We start from the raw sequence: 13,320 nt of genomic DNA on the forward strand, positions 1-13,320 counted from the left end.
CAATAAGCATTTAATACTTTTATTCTAACTACTTTGGAGATCAAGAGCTAAACAATTCATCAATTTTTCTTGGTTATGTGCTTATCCCTCTCCATCCAGGATTCTTTGTCTTTGCACACCTCTTAGATTTACATGTACCTTTATATGGGAGGTAAGCTGAATATATATATATTTTTTTTTATCTTGGGTAAATGTGCATATACAGGAGCAGTTCTCAGCAACAAAGATGGGCTGAAGAGAGGCAGACAAGATTAGGAAATGCCAGACTTGCTAAGTATGAAATGCAATTTACTGCTTGTTTAAATTCCCCTTATTTCTCCCAATATCTCTTTTTTGTATTTTATTGCTTATAAATCACTGCCAAGGAGTCTGGCCACCACTACTTTCTTGGAGCAAAGCCTAGTTCCTTTGGCAACAAGCTATAAACAATTAAGTACAAAAGGGGGGATATTGCAGTTTTCAAAAATCCTTTTTTTGTAATGTCTACCAAGATTTTACAAATTAAAGAAAATTGGCAATAATCCTTTAAAGCGTATCGGTCATTTTTTTTGCTCTACAAATTAATAGTACACATGATAAAATCAGAAACTTTGCAATATAGCTTATTGGAGAAATCAGTTTTTTTTTCTCCCCCAAACTGATCATTCATTCTAAAATGGTAAAATCTTTTGTCTTCAGCAGGGAATACAGACTTTCCCATAATTTGAGAATGAAGGATCAATCCAGTAATTGAGAATGAAAGATCGATCAAGGAGGAGAAAGAAAAATTTCTCTGATAAAATATATTACAAAGTTTCTTATATTCTGTGCTATGTGTAATACTATTCTTTTATGAAATGAAAACAAAACCTGTTGTTACTCTTTAGAACAGTGAGTCAAGTTGTTGCGTAAATGGATTTATACAAAATGTAGTGTTTTTCCATATCAGAATTTAGGTCTCTTTTCATTCTAATCATTTGAAATAATAGGGAATGTACGAATCACATTCACAAAAATGCTTTTTAATAGTTAATGTTATTATGAACTAATTTAGACCTGCAAAACATTTAAGTACATTTAAAGTGCTCAAAATGCCAAAAGGAGTGACCTTTAATTAAAATGCTGAGCTCAACGTCATTGAAATTGTTTATAGAGATGCTAAAGGGAACGTGGCAGGAGTTTTACGCGCCACAAGCAGCATTAATCAGACCCTGGCTGCATTATTGCAGCCATGTAAGTTTTACTCTGTCGCTGTAGCATTTCAGCAAAGGCATCATGTGAAAGGCAGTCTGGGGACAATGTGCCTCAAATTATTAACCCAAGGCAGGATTTTCCCTGTCCTGCTCTGCTAGACTGATGAATTTCTTCATAAATACACACATAGTTAGGTATATTTTGTTTAGTGTTAGTAAATCCTATAGAGAAAGAACTACTTTTCTTTCAAATATTCAATGTTAAACCAAGGGCTTTCATCCTTAACATGTCAACAGTTAACATGTATTGGATAACAATTTGCAAATGTAGCACCCCGAGGGCTCGGCTGCTACAGGGGTATTGCACCTCGAACCAGAGGTGTGGTATTCCACTCCCGGGTAAGGATGGAGTGTGGACTAGAACTCAGTGAGCTGCATGCACCACATACATCCCATTTCCGGGGGACAGATCAACGGTACTCCCACCAGATAGATGTGCAGGTACGACAGCGTCTGTCCCTGGCTGGAGTGGGAGGGGGGGAGGAATATCCCAGTGGTGCAGGAGCAGAGAGGGGAGGGACTCTGGGCATAGGAAGGAGCCCATTGGTGGCTAGTCACCTGGGCTCGGGTGTCAGAGGGAGTATAAAAGGTGGGCACCATCTTAGGAGTTGAGTTCAGTCAGACAGAAAAAGAGGAGAAGAGTAGTGACAAGGAGCAGCAGCCCTGTCTGGGTGCTGCTCCTGAAGGGAGCAAGAGAGAGAAAGACAAGAGGAAAGGAACAAGGAACAAGGAAGGAATGGAACCTGGAGAAAGGCCCAGAGACATGAAGGAAGAGGGAACCCGAACACGCTAGGAGTCAGCGGGTGAAGGGTTGGCAGATCAGGGTACCGGATCCCGAACTGGTGGAGGCCACTTATCCTCAGCCAGGAACCGGAGGTCGTGGCCACGTCTTGGCGCGACCACTCACTACACTCACCACGAAGGCACGCCACATAGGGTCAGGGAAACCGGAGATAGGTTTCGCCACCAGAAGGCCCGAGGAAGCTGGACATGGGTGGGTCCCTACTGGGGACGGCCAGAGAAAGGAACGGAGAAAGGAGTTCAAGGTCACACTCTGGAACTGCCTGGGGGTTGGTCGAGCCCCGTACCTGGTGGACGCAGCACGGCTCGGGTCGTCATCACCTGCAGGACTGACACTGATAACATCTGTAAGTAAAGCATTGAAAACTGCAACCAGTCTCTGTGTTCCATCGCACTACCAGCACTAAAGGTACCGGGACGCCCTTTCTATCACTCCCTTCACCCGCACCAGCTGCCCTGAGGCCATACCTCTCCCGTTGGGGGTTATACCACCATTGCTGCACACATACCACCGGCCTCAGCGGACTGTTCTGCAGCGGCGGCCTTGCGACCGCAAATCAACGGGTGGCGTAGTCGACACTTAAACAACATCTACAAAGATTGCCACACACTTAGTTTGACCACCCTGGGCACGGACCGGGTCCCCGCCACTCGGAGACTACTACCCCCATCGGATCCGGCTCCGGGTATTCCCCCGCGCACACGTGCGCCGCACTACAGCACTGGCCCAGGGGGCGCGTCAACTTTGGCGTAGTCGGCAGGATCTCGTGCCCGTAACCACCGGGTACTGCGTGCCTGAAAAAGAGACTTTTTACTTACCTGTGGTGAAGTTTCCCGCCGTCCGGAGTCGTTTCCCGCCATCCGGAGCCGATTCCCGCCATCCGACGCCATCTTCTGCCTTCTTCCCGCCATCCGTGGAGTTTTCCCGCCATTGGGCGCCATCTTGAGGACGCCGCGCGGGAAGAAGAGGGGTGTGGACTCCGAAAGCCCGCGAGAACTGAAGCCCCGCCTCACGTCCGGACGTTGCGTAAGGTCCTGGAAGGAGCCCAGTGACGCCGACGTCACAGGAGCGCGACGGAAGGTCCTCAACCCTGACGATCCACTGCGGAGCCACGGCCTATGGAAGAGAATCATCGCAAGGTAGGCCACGGTCCACTAGGGGGGGGGAGGATGTCGGATACGGAAGAGAGCTTCACCGCCACAGCCACCATACCAGATTGCAGAGCTGCTAGCGGTGCTCCAGAAGAAAGAACCGGAGTACGCGCAGGCCGCGCTGGAAGAGCTGAACAGGAGGATGATCTGGGCGAAACGAGACGTGCTCGCCGGGTGGAAGGAGGAGTTGACCTGGCGCACGCTGACCTGCCAACCGGAGGTGCAGCCACCATCCAGCACCGCGTCGATCCCGAGAGGCAGCAGAAGCGGACCGGAGGCCGGGGACGACGCCGCGGGGGAGGCCGCAACGACAAGTAAGGGGAACGCCGTTACTGAGGCCGCGGACCTGCCCCTACCTCCCGCCGCGGGACCCGAAGCTCTGGGTGCCGCACCGCCCACCGTACCTCCACCACCAGTAGTCAGCCCTCCAGCAGCAAGCTCTGCAGCGGAGCCTCGCCCTGAACCGTGCTCCCCAACACCGGGCACGATCAGAAAGTCACCGGCCTGGTTAAAAGGCCGAGTGCCCGCGGGCGCTGCACCCCAGCCGGGGCCCCCAGTCGTGCCATCATTGGGGAAAGACCTGTATGAGTAGCACACCTGCCCGGATGGGATACCATTCGTCTGGCCGCCTGAGTACACCAACCCCCGCTCCAGGAAGAGTCATCCCGTAGGAGCAAGGGCCCCAGATGAACCGCTAATCCCAGCTCCGGAGCCCGTGGACCTCTCTTCACCCCGCTGGAGGACGCCCAATTCGAGGGGGACCCCACTGGAGAAGACCTGATGGGGTTCACTCAGGAGACCCGGGCGGGCGCCGCCCAGCGCTATGAGACCTGCCGCCAACAACTGGCAATGTTTGAGCGGGAGCGGAGAGAGAGGAAAGTGAAGGAGGAGTGGCTCCACATTAAAAACGTGGAGCAGAAGACAAGGACCCGCCAGGACCCCCCCGTACAGCTCACGGTCCCCGAGTCACCGGGACTGTTGTTAAGTTTCACATGGCATGTGGCTGGGGCATCATCTAAGACCCGAAGACCATAAGCCAGGTGTTTGTAAACAGGAGCGACGTAGAGTCCCACCTACCGGAGGGGCACAGTGGACGGGACCTGGTGCCTGGAGATACCGTCACCTATACCAGTCATAAGGGAGTGAAGGGGTGGTACGCCCTTCATGTCCACCGGGTCAAGGAAGAAGAGGAGCAATCGTACCAGGAGGAGGAGGAGAAAGAGGGCCCGGATGGGTCTGAACCTGAGGAAGAGAAAGGAGCGTGTGGAGCACACCGTTAATCGTAAACGGTAAAAGAGGAGATATAAATAGTTACCCGACCGGGTATAAGGACTGTTGTGGGACTGTTTCCACTAAGAGTGTGGTCCTCGTTGGGACAGAAAGAGAACTGTTGCCTATTTTTGCCCTAATCCCTAACCTGACCGAGGACTGAGAGCGGTCATCCCTTCCCTCTACCTGGCCGAAGACTGAGAGCGGCCAGATCCCAAGATCCCAAGAACCCGAGAATTCAAGAATGTTTTATTTGAGAATGCCTTAATGTGAAATTTGATATGATGCCAAAGTTTTACATAGTGTTTTTGTAAAAGAGTTCCGGTGGCATTAGCCAGCTGTTGAGAAAACCTCCCATAAAGGGATGGATGAAAGTTGATGTGTTTTATGTATACGTACACTTTAAAAATTGTTTTTACTCTATTTCAGCCCGAGGACGTGCTGTGGTTTACCAGGGGGGAATGTAGCACCCCGAGGGCTCGGCTGCTACAGGGGTATTGCACCTCGAACCAGAGGTGTGGTATTCCACTCCCGGGTAAGGATGGAGTGTGGACTAGAACTCAGTGAGCTGCATGCACCACATACATCCCATTTCCGGGGGACAGATCAACGGTACTCCCACCAGATAGATGTGCAGGTACGACAGCGTCTGTCCCTGGCTGGAGTGGGAGGGGGGGAGGAATATCCCAGTGGTGCAGGAGCAGAGAGGGGAGGACCTCTGGGCATAGGAAGGAGCCCATTGGTGGCTAGTCACCTGGGCTCGGGTGTCAGAGGGAGTATAAAAGGTGGGCACCATCTTAGGAGTTGAGTTCAGTCAGACAGAAAAAGAGGAGAAGAGTAGTGACAGGGAGCAGCAGCCCTGTCTGGGTGCTGCTCCTGAAGGGAGCAAGAGAGAGAAAGACAAGAGGAAAGGAACAAGGAACAAGGAAGGAATGGAACCTGGAGAAAGGCCCAGAGACATGAAGGAAGAGGGAACCCGAACACGCTAGGAGTCAGCGGGTGAAGGGTTGGCAGATCAGGGTACCGGATCCCGAACTGGTGGAGGCCACTTATCCTCAGCCAGGAACCGGAGGTCGTGGCCACGTCTTGGCGCGACCACTCACTACACTCACCACGAAGGCACGCCACATAGGGTCAGGGAAACCGGAGATAGGTTTCGCCACCAGAAGGCCCGAGGAAGCTGGACATGGGTGGGTCCCTAGTGGGGACGGCCAGAGAAAGGAACGGAGAAAGGAGTTCAAGGTCACACTCTGGAACTGCCTGGGGGTTGGTCGAGCCCCGTACCTGGTGGACGCAGCACGGCTCGGGTCGTCATCACCTGCAGGACTGACACTGATAACATCTGTGAGTAAAGCATTGAAAACTGCAATCAGTCTCTGTGTTCCATCGCACTACCAGCACTAAAGGTACCGGGATGCCCTTTCTATCACTCCCTTCACCCGCACCAGCTGCCCTGAGGCCATACCTCTCCCGTTGGGGGTTATACCACCATTGCTGCACACATACCACCGGCCTCAGCGGACTGTTCTGCAGCGGCGGCCTTGCGACCGCAAATCAACGGGTGGCGTAGTCGACACTTAAACAACATCTACAAAGACTGCCACACACTTAGTTTGACCACCCTGGGCACGGACCGGGTCCCCGCCACTCGGAGACTACTACCCCCATCGGATCCGGCTCCGGGTATTCCCCCGCGCACACGTGCGCCGCACTACAGCACTGGCCCAGGGGGCGCGTCACAAACAATTAAAAAGTGAACAAAGAAGGAAACCTAATCAGAGGTGTTAGCTATATTTAAAAAATTGACATCAACTAGGACATGATAGAGCCAATATTGCTTAAATGTAATTCTCAACCCAAGTTTTTGTCCAAATTAACATCTATGTATAAGGGGGCTGTAAACTGAATCCAGAACCTAACATACATAATGGAAATAGTTCTGCAAAGACTAAATATGAGCAAATCTTTTGGAATTCAAATTTGCCAATTTCACCAAATTTTCACCAAAAATTTGAAGGGAGGCAAATAAATTTGTCATAAATTTCAATACTACAAAGCCTCTAATTGCCAGAAAAGAAGTATATATTACTCTGAGTTCTTCTAGTACTGTATTGAAGGTTCTTTATCGTAAACAGAGCCTTATTAGTGATGATGTTAAAGGGCACCTGTCATGTCCTTTGTAGTATCTAAACTGCCCCCATTGCGTTGTTTGTGATTCAATGTGCATCACTAACATGCTTTTTCATTAAAATCAGCGCTAATATCATGTTTAAAAGCACTTTATATGTTTATATCATACCTGCTCGTTTAGTCATAGGGGTGTGATCCTCGCATTTAGTCAGGGTTGGCTCCGCCCATGCCATTTGAATTCTGCTCCCAGCTTGCGCTGACGTCACTATGCCGCGCTTGCACAGTATGTCATGGTCAGCCGCTCTTGTTGCTCTGGGAGCCGCGCGTGCGCTGTGACGAGTGGCACCGGCCATGCACAGTGAAGCTGGGAACTACACACAGCTTGCATGCTCGGCTCCCAGAGCAACAATCGTGGCTGGCCATGAAAAACTGTAGAAGCATAGTGACGTCATAACAAGCCGGGAGCAAAATTCAAATGGCGTGGACGGTGCCAACCCTGACTAAATGCGATGAATCACACCTCAAGGTATGATATAAACATATAAAGTGCTTTTTACACATGATATTAACACCGATTTTAATTAAAAAAACGTGTTAATGGTGCACATTGCATCACTAACAACGCAGTGGGGGCAGTTTAGATACTACAAAGGACATGACAGGTTCCCTTTAATGATGATGATTCTGTGTGGAACAAGACTTGGGAACTAGACAAGGATGAAGAGGACATGATGTCATTAGAATAGGAGGGTGTTGACTTCAGCAATATTAAGCACAGGAGATGTGCCTTACTCTTTGGTTAGGTCTTATTGGTGGATGAAGCTGAACAGTGCTTAAAAGCTCTTATTACAGTGGTGGCGAGTCACACATGTGGGCAACTAATGTGTGAGGGTTCTATTGCATGTTGCTGCCAAGTGACCTCAACATATCTGGAAAGGCTAAAATGGCGGTAATTGGTGGTAACAAACTGCCCAATTAACAACACACTGCAGGATCAAGCACTTCAGGTGACTAAAATTGTAAAAAAAATTATACTTTTAGAGGAGTAGATGCTGGTGTTTATACACAGGCAAGGCAAATAGAAGAAATCCCTGTCTTGGGAGTATCAAAAGATTTGTTCTTTGCTCTCTTAAGAAAAGATTGTATTTTCCACATGACTGTCAAAACTTATCTCTATATTTAGGGAACAGGAACAGATTTGCTATTTTGAAAGTAAAAAAGTAATGGCTTCTCAAAAGTGATGGGCGAGCACTAAAATGCTTGGGTACTCGTTATTTGAGTCGAGCAAATTGGAATGCTCGAGTGCTCGGTCCGAGTAACAAGCCCAATGTAAGTCTATGGGAAACTAGAGCATTTTTCTGACGGCTCCACCCCCGGCGGTCTGCAGTGGGCCTAAAAATTGTCCAAATCAATGGGAACAGTGCTCAAATGACATGGGAACAGCATCGGGAAGACCCCTGGAAGCATTTCTGACTCCCAGGTCAACGTTGTCAGAGGTGTTATGCCACTTTTACGGACAAAAACATAACCAAAACATAAAACATACAAAAACAAAACCAAAATGGATTTAAGGAACATCCTTTCCAGGATAATGACTTGTAAATAAGGAAAAATAAATACACAAAAACAAAAATGCTCCTCCACACCTTGGGCTATGTTCACACGTAGCGTTTTTGATGCATTTTTGCACTTTTGCATTGCTTTCAAGACAAATTCATTCACTGGGAAATGTCATTTTAACATTTTACAACCTTATCAGGCCATGTGGTGTGTGACATGGGAACAGCATGGGGAAGACCCCTGGTGCTGGAAGGATCTCTGACTCCCAGGGCACTGTGTAAAACTGTGGTTATCTCATCAGATGTGATCCTATATTACTGCGATAATAATACAGACATTTTTGGCAGCGTGACAAATCTTAAACTCCATTTAAAATGGGCAAGGTGTGTGTCAAGGGACGGGAAAGTGGACGTTATGATGATGGTGGTGTATGCAGAGGCCGTGGGCAAGATGAAACTGTGCCTGCTGAGGGAGTACAGCAAACACCCACGTCATGTCTACCTTCCTGTCCCAATTTCTAGGGGGTCGCGGAACACCACTATTGAAGACAGAGCAGTGTGAAAAAGTTGTTGGTTGGATAGCAGATAATGCTTCCAGTCAGTTTGCCACCACCACCACCCTGTGTTCCACATGGTCCAGTCTCAGTAGATGTGAGTCTGGATCATATTATTATTATTATTATTATTATTATTAAATTATCTCCATTTATTCCATGGCACTTTACATGTGAAAAAGGGGTATACATAGCAAAAACAATTACAATAATCTTGAACAAAAATGTGACAGCGATTGGTACAGGAGAGTAGAGGACCTTGCCCACGAGGGCTCAGTCTATAAGTCATGGGTGAGGATTCACTAGGTGAGGATAGAGCTGGTCTTGCAGCGGTATGGTGGAGCGAGGGTTTCTGCAGGTTGTACGCATGTCGCAAGAGGTGAGTCTTCAGCTTCCTTTTAAAGGTTTCAACAGTAAGCGAGAGTCAGAAATGGTGGGGTAGAGAGTTCCAGAGAAGGAGGGATGCACGGGAGAAATCTTGTATGCGATTGTGGGAAGAGGAGATAAGAGGGGAGTAGAGAAGGAGATCTTGTGAGGATCGGAAGTTGCGTGCAGGTAAGTACCGGGAGACTAGGTCACAGATGTATGGAGGAAATATGTTGTGGATAGCTTTGCATTCCAAGGTTAGGGTTTTGAACTGGAGTTTCTGGGCAATGGGGAGCAAGTGAAGGGATTGACAGAGAGGAGAGGCCAGGGAATAGCGAGGAGACAGGTGGATTAGTCAGGCAACAGAGTTTAGGATAGATTGGAGGAATGCTAGAGTGTTATAAGAGAGGCCAAAGAGCAGGAGGTTGCAGTTGTCGAGAAGGGAGATGATGAGCGCGTGCACTAGTGTTTTTGTAGATTTGTGGTTGAGGAATGTGCGGATCCAGGAGCTTTTTTTACTTGAGTCGGCATCTTCCTCACCCTGATCCTCCTTCCTCCCACCATTCCTAGAGCCCTGAGACAACTGATCGCACACTTGGACACTTCGAAGAGCTGTTTTGTTCATCTTTCCATTTATATATTCTGGTCTCTCTCTCGGTCCTCTCGGAAGTGGAAAGAGCTTGGATGTGATTTGAAGGAGAGATTAGAGTCCAGGGTTACCCCAAGAGCTGTTCACTTTTCCATCAATAAATTTGGGCCTCGACCGGCCAGCTTCGATCAGGGCAACAGAAGATCACATGTAGCAATTTGAGTAGCCATGGTCACCCGAAGGTGACGGTGGGAAAGTGCAAATACTGTCACAAGAGGTGGATAATGATGAGCCACAATGGACAGAAAGTCAGGAGGAGGACCCGAGTGCGGAACTGGAAAACGAAGAGGTGGACGATGAAGTCACTAACCCAACCTGGCAAGAAGACATGTAGAGTGAGGACAACAGCACACAGGGGGAGGTAGGCATAGCACCACATCAGGCAGGAACAAGCAATGTGGTGGCCACAGACATAAGGCGGGCAACTGCTCCCCGGAACACCAACACGATGGAAGTTGCCAGTGTAACTGTTAAATCTTCCTGAGTCTGATTCTTTTTTAAAGCCTGTTTAGATAACCCCAAAAAGGCAATTTGCAACATCTGCCAGGTCAGCATCATCAAGAGCACCAAAACTACCAGCCTGACCACCACCAGCATGCTCAGGAACATGACAGCAAAGCACTTGCCAAGCTGGGCCAAACACCAAGGTCCAGAAACAGTGTTTGTGGGTGACACCACTGCCTTTTCAGTTGTTGTGTGTGCACGCAAATCCCATGTGCATGGCGCATGCGAAGATGCCTCCCGCCCTGTACCTGTCATTGCAGACTTGCAACCATCACCGTCCACATCCTTGTCCCTTTGCAGCGTTCAGTTGTCCCTACAACAGTCCTTGGAATGCAAGCGCAAGTATGCAGCCAGACACACACCCACCCGCAGGCTGCAATACTAAACTGCCACATTTCTGGACTGCTTGCACTTGAAATGGTGTCTTTTAGGCTTGCGGAGGCGGAAGCTTTCCACAACCTCATGGCGGCGGCTGGGTGTCCATACTCAGTCCCCAGCCGCCACTAGATCTCCTAGACAACGACCAAATTATTCTCGACGGTTGGATCATCCATCTCCTTAGCTTTGTGTTACTTGGAATGCAAGTGCAAGTATGCAGCCAACCACCCACCCACAGGTCGCAATACTAATCTGCCACATTTCTGGACTGCTTGCTTGCACTTGAAATGTTGCCTTTTAGGCTCGTGGAGGCGGAAGCTTTTCACAACCTCATGCCAGCGGCAGCTGTGTGTCCATACTTGGTCCCAGCCGCCACTATTTCTCCGTATGTTGTCTCACCCTCCCCAATGCACTTATTGGGAACGACCACCTAAACACAAACACGTGGACAGGTGAATGTAGCCAGGGATGGTATGGAGCCAGTCCACAGTAAAACAACAACGACAGGATGTCCGGGAACCTTCCCACACACTTTTATTATAGCCAGGGCTGCTTCTCAGCAGGGTTGGACGGGACCACCAGAGAACCAGAGAATCCTCCGGTGGGCCCTGGCTTCTCCTTCAGGGGAGTTCATAGTGCTGAGGTGAGGTCATGATGATGATAGAGGCCACCATCTGCTTAGTTTTTTGTTACTTGGAATGCAAGTGCAAGTATGCAGCCAGCCACCCACCCACAGGCCGCAATACTAAACTGCCACATTTATGGACAGCTACGTACACTTGAAATGTGCCTTTAAGGCTTGTGGAGGCGGAAGCTTTCCACAACCTCAAGGCGGCGGCCGGGTGTCCATACTCAGTCCTCAGCCACAACTATTTCTCCCGGTATCGACTCCGCCTTCCACAAGCATGAGTCCCAGAACATTACCCATGCCCTCCCCAGTGCACTTAAGTGGGAAGGAAAGCCTAAGCACAAACACGTGGACAAGTGAATGTGGCCAGGGACGGTTCATCTCAATGATGCATTCCACTGAGTTAATATTGTGGAAGCCGGGACCCAGTGGGACCCTGGGACGGACACGTCCTCTCGACGCAGAGGATCGCGGGACCTGGGTCCATCAGGGTTACCACCACATTCTACAGCTCCTGCACCACCTCCTCTTCCTCCTGTTCAGCGTCCATCTCCATCACTTGATTCATTTTTTCAGGACATATTCCAGATTATTTACTTAAACTTCGAGTGTGGCAATAACAATAAGCAGGATTGTATACCTAGGCGACAAACCGCACACCGTTGCAGAGTTGTTGAAAGCTGTATCAGAGAAACTGGTGTCAGCTCTGAAGCTAGGCAAGCACGCACATGTACCATGCCTGGCCCATGTGCTCAACTTAGTGGTTCTGCAGTTTCTCAAAATCTACACGGATCTGCCAGAGCTGCTTGTGAAAGTACGCCGCGTGTGTGCCCATTTCAGAAAGTCAACTACTGCTTCCACCGCCCTGGCAGGGCTTCAGCAGCGTTTGCAGCTTCCAGCTTACCGACTGGTGTGCGATGTGACTACGCATTGGAAATCAACATTGCAGATGTTTGGAATGATTTCGAGCAGCAGAGAGCAGTTGTTGAGTACCAGCTTCACCACGTCTATCGGCATTTAGGACAGCCTGCGCACATATGAGCTGATGATTGGGCATGGATGTGTGACATCTATGCCCTCCTCCAAAACTTTGACGACTCCACCAAGATGGTGAGCGGTGATGACGCCATAATTAGTGTCACCATAACGCTTCTCTGTCTGCTGAAACGCTCGCTGCTCACAATCATAAAGGAGGCATTGCAGGCAGAGCAAGGAACTGTATAGGGTGATGCTACCCAGCCCAGCCTCATCTCAGATCGAATTGGGTGATAATGAGGAGGAGGAGGAAGAGAACATAGACAGTAATACTCTTGGTGACAACAGGGAAGTCTTGGCTGTTGGCAGTCTGGCACACAAGGCCGACTTTATGCTCCCCTGCCTTTACTGTGACCATAGCGCTTGGGCATTACAGAAAACTGGCACAGCACGAGAGAATTCTTGGAGATGGAGGTGTGAGGTTCTGATTAAGGAGGATGTCTGTCTTAGATCAGTTGCAGAATGGAGGGAACAGGAGGGGTGATATACAGAAATGTTGGAAGAGATATAGGCAGGTGCAGAACTGTGGACAACTTGGTGGGTGAGAGAGATGAGTTTGTATTGTATTCTGTAGTGATTGTTTAACCTTACCAGTGCAATGACTGGCACAGGGTCGAGGCATCGGTGAAGCGGCTTGATAAAAATACGACCCTGGCTGCTGTATTTAGAAGTGATTGGAGAGGAGACAGTTTGTTTAGAGGGAGACCGATTAGAAGAGAGTTGCACTACTGAATAAGAGTGACAGTAAGAGTTTTTGCAGTATCAAAGGTGAGAAAAGGTCGACTTCTGGAGTAGTTTATTTATGCGCGAGTGAGTGATTTTCCAAGTTGAATAAAGGAAATTTGTGTGTCAAATATGACTCCAAAATAGCAGGCGTGCCGAGTGGGAGTAATGGTGGCAGCACCTAAAGGAAATTGCAAAGTCAGGTATAGGTAGGTTAGTAGAGGGAAGAAACCGAAGGAGTTCATTTTGGGAGATATTAAGTTCAGGCTCTTGTTGAAGAATTATAGCAAAAATAAATTCCAATCTGACAACGCTGGCCGCAGAGGTCACAGTCAAACAG

Source organism: Phyllobates terribilis, unplaced genomic scaffold, assembly GCF_046119375.1.
Source record: "Phyllobates terribilis strain yellow unplaced genomic scaffold, ASM4611937v1 Scaffold_1__5_contigs__length_1240528914, whole genome shotgun sequence".
Lineage (NCBI taxonomy): Eukaryota > Metazoa > Chordata > Amphibia > Anura > Dendrobatidae > Phyllobates > Phyllobates terribilis.